Below are 6,695 nucleotides of genomic sequence, written 5' to 3'. Positions count from 1 at the left end.
CTGCTACAGGCTTCTGTGTCTTGTAAAGAAAGATTCCAAATAGGGCTCAAGGCCTGTACTGTATTAGCTCAATGAAAACTGATAATGCCCAGAATCACCTTCAACCCCTTTTATACCCTAGTACTCTGAGATTAAAATTCAAATCTAGAGATAAGAATTAATTCCCTCAAAAGTCCTATTTATCATAAGTTAGGTGACCCACTGGATTGAGAGCCAGGGAGAGAGATGGGAGGTCCCGGGTTCAAATTAGACATCAGACACTTCCTAGCTGTGTGACCCTGAGCAAATTACCTAACCCCCATTACCTGGCCCTCTAACTGTTCCCGTCTTGGAACCAATACAAAGTATTGATAATGAGATGGAAGGTAAGGGTTTAAAAAAAATCCCATTTATCAAATCTCTCTAGTCTCCATTTCTGGTTCAGTTTCTCCAAACTTGCTTTTCCTTTTCTGGAAAAATTCCCAAATAATTTACTCACTCAGCATTTAGTCTAAATGGAATTTGTTAAAATGAAATTGAGGGGGCAGCTGGGTAGCTCAGTGGAGTGAGAGTCAAGCCTAGAGACAGGAGGTCCTAGGTTCAAACCCGGCCTCAGCCACTTCCCAGCTGTGTGACCCTGGGCAAGTCACTTGACCCCCATTGCCCACCCTTACCAATCTTCCACCTATGAGACAATACACCGAAGTACAAGGGTTAAAAAAGAAAAAGAAAAAGAAAAAAAAATGAAATTGAAATGAAAGGTTAAAATCCAAAATAACTTAATTATCTGTCATAGCTGCTTGTCAATTGTGAATTTCCAATGTTTACTCTTTCTTACAGGTTGTGGCCCTTGTTTACCTAAGGGGCAGATACTCCCAAAGGCCTTTTGTTAGTTAGTAGTATTAAGCATCCTTAGTCTCAGAGAACCATGTCAGGGTTGGGGAAACAGTTCACCACAAACCAGTCATACTATCTCCTTTCCATTATCAGTGGTGATTATCACCTCTCTTTTCTGATACTACTCCTGGTTCCACACCAAGAAGACCCAGTGGTTCAAGATGTCAGCAGACTAGCCTCTAAAGCACCTGTCAATCACAACTTCCTTCCCTCTGTCTCTTCCCAATAGTGAAATAGAAAAAGCACCAGAGAACGGGAAAACTCTAAAATTTGTCTGGTCCTTTTTGAAGTCCTGCTGGAATGCCAAAGTATGAACTCTGACAAATGTCCCCTTTAAGGCAAATGCCTCCCTAGTGCATTCCTGCTTTCTACTTCATTTTCTCTTTGTGCCTAAAAATGTGAAAAATGTATAAGGAATCATGGATAACTCCTTGGCAACAAGTTGCTTCAATGGAAGATGTTATACATTTATTTTTCTTTTGGTTCTGCTTTCTTTATTTCGCATCATCTTATAATCCAGTTTTTGTATGAATTTGTCAAATTTGTCATTTCTTACAACACAGTAATATTCTATCACATTCATATATAGTTATTTGTATGTTTTCTCCCTCTAATCATTGAAAACCTATTGCTAATATGAGTATTTTTGTAGAAACTGGGTCATTTTTAGTTGTCATTAATCTTCTTGGGTTACAATTCCAGTAGTGGAATCTCTGGATCAAAGGACATGAGCAATTTAGTAATTTTCTTGCACAATTCCAAATTGTTTTCCAGAACAGTAAAACCATCCCACCAGTGGTGAATTAGTGTGTGCCTGTTTTTCTACAACTTTGACTACCACCCCTTCTCTTCCAAGATATTCTTTCTTTAATTTACAAAAAAATTAAGTCAAATTGACAAATTGACAAATGAATAGGCAGTTTTCACATGATGAAATCAAAACTATCAGTAAGCAAATGAAAAAGTGTTCTAAATCCCTCCTGATTAGAGAAATGCAAATTAAAACATCTCTGAGGTACCACCTCATACCTAGCATATCGGCTAATATGACAGCAAAGGAAAGTAATGGATGTTAGAGGGGATGTGGCAAAATTGGGACACTAATATACTGCTGGTAGAGTTGTGAATTGGTCCAACCATTCTGGAGGGCAATTTGGAACTATGCACAAAGGGCTTTAAATGAATGCCCACCCTTTGACCCAGCCATACCACTGCTGGGTTTGTACCCCAAAGAGATAATAAGGAAAAAGATTTGTACAAAAACATTTATAGCTGCGCTCTTTGTGGTGGCAAAAAAATTGGAAAATGAGGGGGTGTCCCTCAATTGGGGAATGGCTGAATAAATTGTGGTATATGTTGGTGATGGAATATTATTGTGCTGAAAGGAATAAAGAAATGGAGAAATTCCATGTGAACTAGAATGACCTCCAGGAATTGATGCATAGTGAAAGGAGCAGAACCAGGAGAACATTATACACAGAGACTGATACATTATGGCACAATCGAATGTAATAGACTATAGGGATTAAAATTTATGGTTGGACTAAATATAAGAGAATGTGGTTGCTGATATTATAAATCAAGTCAAAATGACCTTTTATTTAGCAGTTTTATTTACAAAATAGAGAGAAAGAGTAAAGTAGAGAAATGTGAAAGAGGGTAAAGTAAGCAGTCTAGCTTATCACCCTAATGTTTCTCCAGTGCCTGGTTCAACTCAGACTGGGCTAATTGGCTCTCCACTGGAGGGCCCTCAGTTGGAGGGCCATTTATTGACGACCCAGTGGTGAATAACCACATGGCCTCCCCAAGACAGGGAGGCCTCTCTGGAAACTAATCTCTCCAGAAGCCAGGAAAGGAGACAGCCTTTTCACTCACCCACATTGTAGTCCAAAGGGAAGATCCAAGAACAGTCTTTCTAGAAGCAGTCTAAGAGTCAGAATTCAAGCCAAGGTTCCAAGCTGGAGCTCCTCCAAAGTCAAGTCAGAAGAAGAAAGTGAATTTGGACAGGAAGTTCAGGGCTTTTATAGTGCTTTTTCCACATCACTTCCTGTCCCTTCCTCCACTTTACGGAGTTTTAAAATTTGCTTAGCACTGCCCAGAGGGCAGTCAGTTGCTTCTGAGTTGTCACCCACTTTTGCAAAAGACTTAGGCATTAAGTAGGGGTGTCTTTGCTTTTGGAGGTGTAAATTCCTGTAGTAAGTACTTTGTGGACTTTCCTTACTTTAGGGTTAAGAGGAACTTGTGAGAAAGAATGCTATCCACATCCAGAGAAAGAACTGTGGAACCAGAAATGCATTAGAAAAATATATGCTTGATCACATAGTGCGATAGGGATGTGATAAGGGTTTTGATATTAAAGGATCACTCTACTGCAAATATAAACGACATAGAAATATGTTGCGGGGGGCATTGTTTGGTTTTTTTGGTGTGTTTTTTTTTAAACCCTTACATCTTGGAGTCAATACTGTGTATTAGCTCTAAGGCAGAAGAGTAAGGGCTAGGCAATGGGGGTTAAGTGACTTGCCCAGGGTCACACAGCTGGGAAGTGTCTGAGGCCACATTTGAACCATGGACCTCCCGTCTCAAGGCCTGGCTCTCAATCCACTGAGCTACCCAGCTGCCCCCAGAAATATGTTTTGAACAATGATACATGTATAACCCAGTGGAACTACTTGTTGGCTTTGGGATGGGGGAAGAGAGAGCAGGGGAGGGAGGATTATGAATCATGTAACCATGGAAAAATATTCTAAATAAAAATTAAAAATATATATATTTTCTCTTTTTTTCATTTCTATGGCAATTTTCTGTCATGGTTTTCCTTCTACCTGTCTGACCAGTCCTTCTCAATTACCTTTGTTGAATCAATATCCATCTTCAGCCCTCTAAGAAAGTGACACTGCCCCATCTTGACTCCCCCAACTTTTGTTCTGGATTCTATTTTCTTCTCTCTTTACATTCTTTTCCACTGGTGATCTTATCTGTTCCTTGAGTTCAATTATCACACCTGTGAAGATGATAAAAATAAAGGTATAATTAAATTAGCTATCTATCTAATTTTCAGACTTAATTCCATCCCTGAAATTAATGGAATATCCCCACTCAAATTCCAAATGCCCTAAATGGAACTCATCTTCCCTAAACATACTCTTCTTTAGACTACTTCTGTTGGAATCCTACCAGTCATCCAGATTTATGACTTTTGAGTCATTCTTGATTCATGGGATCACACGACTTAAAGTTCAATGAGATCCTAGATAACATCTAGTTCAACCTCCTTATTTTACAAATAAGAAAACTGGTCTAGAGAATTTAAGTGACTTGCCTAAGTTCACACAGTTAGAAAGTAGCAGAGTCAAGAGTTAAATCCGGGTCTTCTGACTCCAAATCTAGCACCTTTCCTTTAAAAAAAATTCAAGATTAACAGAAGAAGAAATAGAGTACTTAAATAAATCCATATCAGAAAAAGAAATTGAACAAGCCATCAAAGAACTCCCTAAGAAAAAATCCCCAGGGCCAGATGGATTCACAAGTGAATTCTATCAAATATTTAAAGAACAACTAACTCCAATACTATACAAACTATTCAACAAAATAAACAAAGAAGGAGTTCTACCAAATTCTTTTTATGAAACAAATATGGTACTGATTCCAAAGCCAGGCATATCAAAAACAGAGAAAGAAAACTATAGACCAATCTCCTTAATGAACATAGATGCAAATATCTTTTTTTTTTTTAGGAATACAAATTATTTGATCTTATTGAAGCCCTTAAAGAAGCAAATTTAAGAGTAAGAGTTTTCTTTCTTTCTCCTCTCTTTCTTGTTTACCTTTTCATGTTTCTCTTGATTTTTTTGGTTGGATATCAAACTTTCCATTTAGTTCTTGTCTCTTCTTTGCAAATACTTGGAAATCTTCTATCTTGTTGAATGTCCATACTTTCCCCTGTAAGTATATAGTCAGTTTTGATGGGTAGGTGATCCTTGGTTGTAGACCCAAATCTCTTGACTTTCTGAATATCATATTCCAAGCCTTGAGGACTTTTAGTGTGGAGGCTGCCAGATCTGTGTAATCCTGATTGGTGGTCTTTGATATCTGAATTGTCTTTTTCTGGCTTCTTGTAATATTTTTTTCTTATCTTGGAAACGCTCGAATTTGGCAATTATATTACTGGGGGTTGACTTTTGAGGGTTTAGTGTAGAGGATGATCTATGGATACTTTCAATGTCTATTTTGCCCTCTTATTGAAGAACATCAGGGCAGTTTTCTTGGATAATTTCTTGTAGTATGGTGTCCAAATTTCTGTTAATTTCTGATTTTTCAGGAAGATCAATGATTCTCAAATTGTCTCTTCTAGACCTGTTTTCTTGATCTGTTATTTTCTCAGTGAGATATTTCATGTTTCCTTCTACTTTGCCATTCTTTTGACTTTGCTTTATTAGTTTTTGCTGTCTTGCAAGATCATTGGCTTCTACTTGCCCAATTCTGGTCTTTAGAGACTGGTTTTCCTTTTCGATTTGATCTATCTTGTTTTTCATGGTTTCTGCTGTTTAATTTGGGTCACCAGTTTCCTTATCATTTCACTCGATTTTGGGGCATCTTTCTCCAATTGGGAGTTTCTGTCTTTTAACCTGTTAATTTCCTTTTGCACTATTTTCCACTTTTCTTGCCAAATCACTTCAATCTTTCTCATGATCTCAGATTTGAACTCTTCAAGAGCATGTGACCAATTTTCATTTTGGGGGGAAGGATTGGATGGTTCCTTGTTTGTCCTCTTCTGCTGTCTACTCTGTTGTCTGGATTTTTTCTTTGCAAAAGTTACCAAGTATTAATGCTTTCCTCTTGATTTTTCTCTTGGTTAGTTCTTGGGCATTGCTTGCCATTATTATGTTGGTTTTTCCTTTTCAGTCGGAAGTCTGGGTGAGGCAGGCAGGCTCTCTGTGTATAGAGCTATGGAGCAATTTTTGCCTGAGTCACAGTGCAGTACTGCTCCTCTCAGCTTTATCCTCGTGTCTAAGGTCTATGCTCTTTAGGCTCCTGGGGTCTCAAGTCTAGCTGTTCTCAAGGTCAAGCCTCCTGGTGATCCCCTTGCTTGCTCCTCTACCCGGGGCTCCTTCACGAGTCTAAACACACTGCTTCCATAGTCTGTCACCCCTCTGCTCTAGGTCTGCACCTAAAGACCACACTCAAGGTCTGCACTCAAAGTCCGTGTTCTTTAGCCTCTTGGGGGTCTTAAGTCTTGTTGCTCTCAGGAGCAAGCTCCTGGTGATCCCAGTTATTTGCCAAGAACTTAGTGACTTAGTGAATGCCCCACACTTGCTCTAACTCTTATGCGCTTGCTCTGGGACTGTCGGTGGGGTGGGGGTTAAGGGTGATGAATTGATCAGCTCGAGTTTTAGTGTTTTTTTTAACCCCTTATAGCATGGAAATGCCCAAATCCCACATACCTTCAATGCTGCACCCTATTGTGGGGTCCCTTCATTCATTTGGATTTGGATCTTGTGTCCTTTTGACTCTAAAGAACTAAGAGTTCTGTATGTATAGAATGGAGCTGGGATTTTGAAAGGTGTGGGAGTTTGACCAAGCTGGGGAAAGGAGGTGGTGTGTGGCTGTGTGGTCCAGCTTTTGCCAAATACCCAAGGAGCTGTCAGTGTGGGGATACCACTGAGAAGAATATTCTTCAAGGAAACATCATGGCCTAGGTTGAGGAAAGGACTGGGTTATCTGTTGGTGGACAGCAGATCAATCTTCCTTACTCTCTGGAGTCTGCTTTGGAGTAACTGGCTGTTTTGAACTTGTCCTGTAACATCTTTGACCAGCTT

Source organism: Gracilinanus agilis, chromosome 3, assembly GCF_016433145.1.
Source record: "Gracilinanus agilis isolate LMUSP501 chromosome 3, AgileGrace, whole genome shotgun sequence".
In the NCBI taxonomy this organism is placed as follows: Eukaryota; Metazoa; Chordata; class Mammalia; order Didelphimorphia; family Didelphidae; genus Gracilinanus; species Gracilinanus agilis.
The sequence above is the reverse complement of the archived record's forward strand: the minus strand, read 5'-3'. Positions refer to the sequence as shown.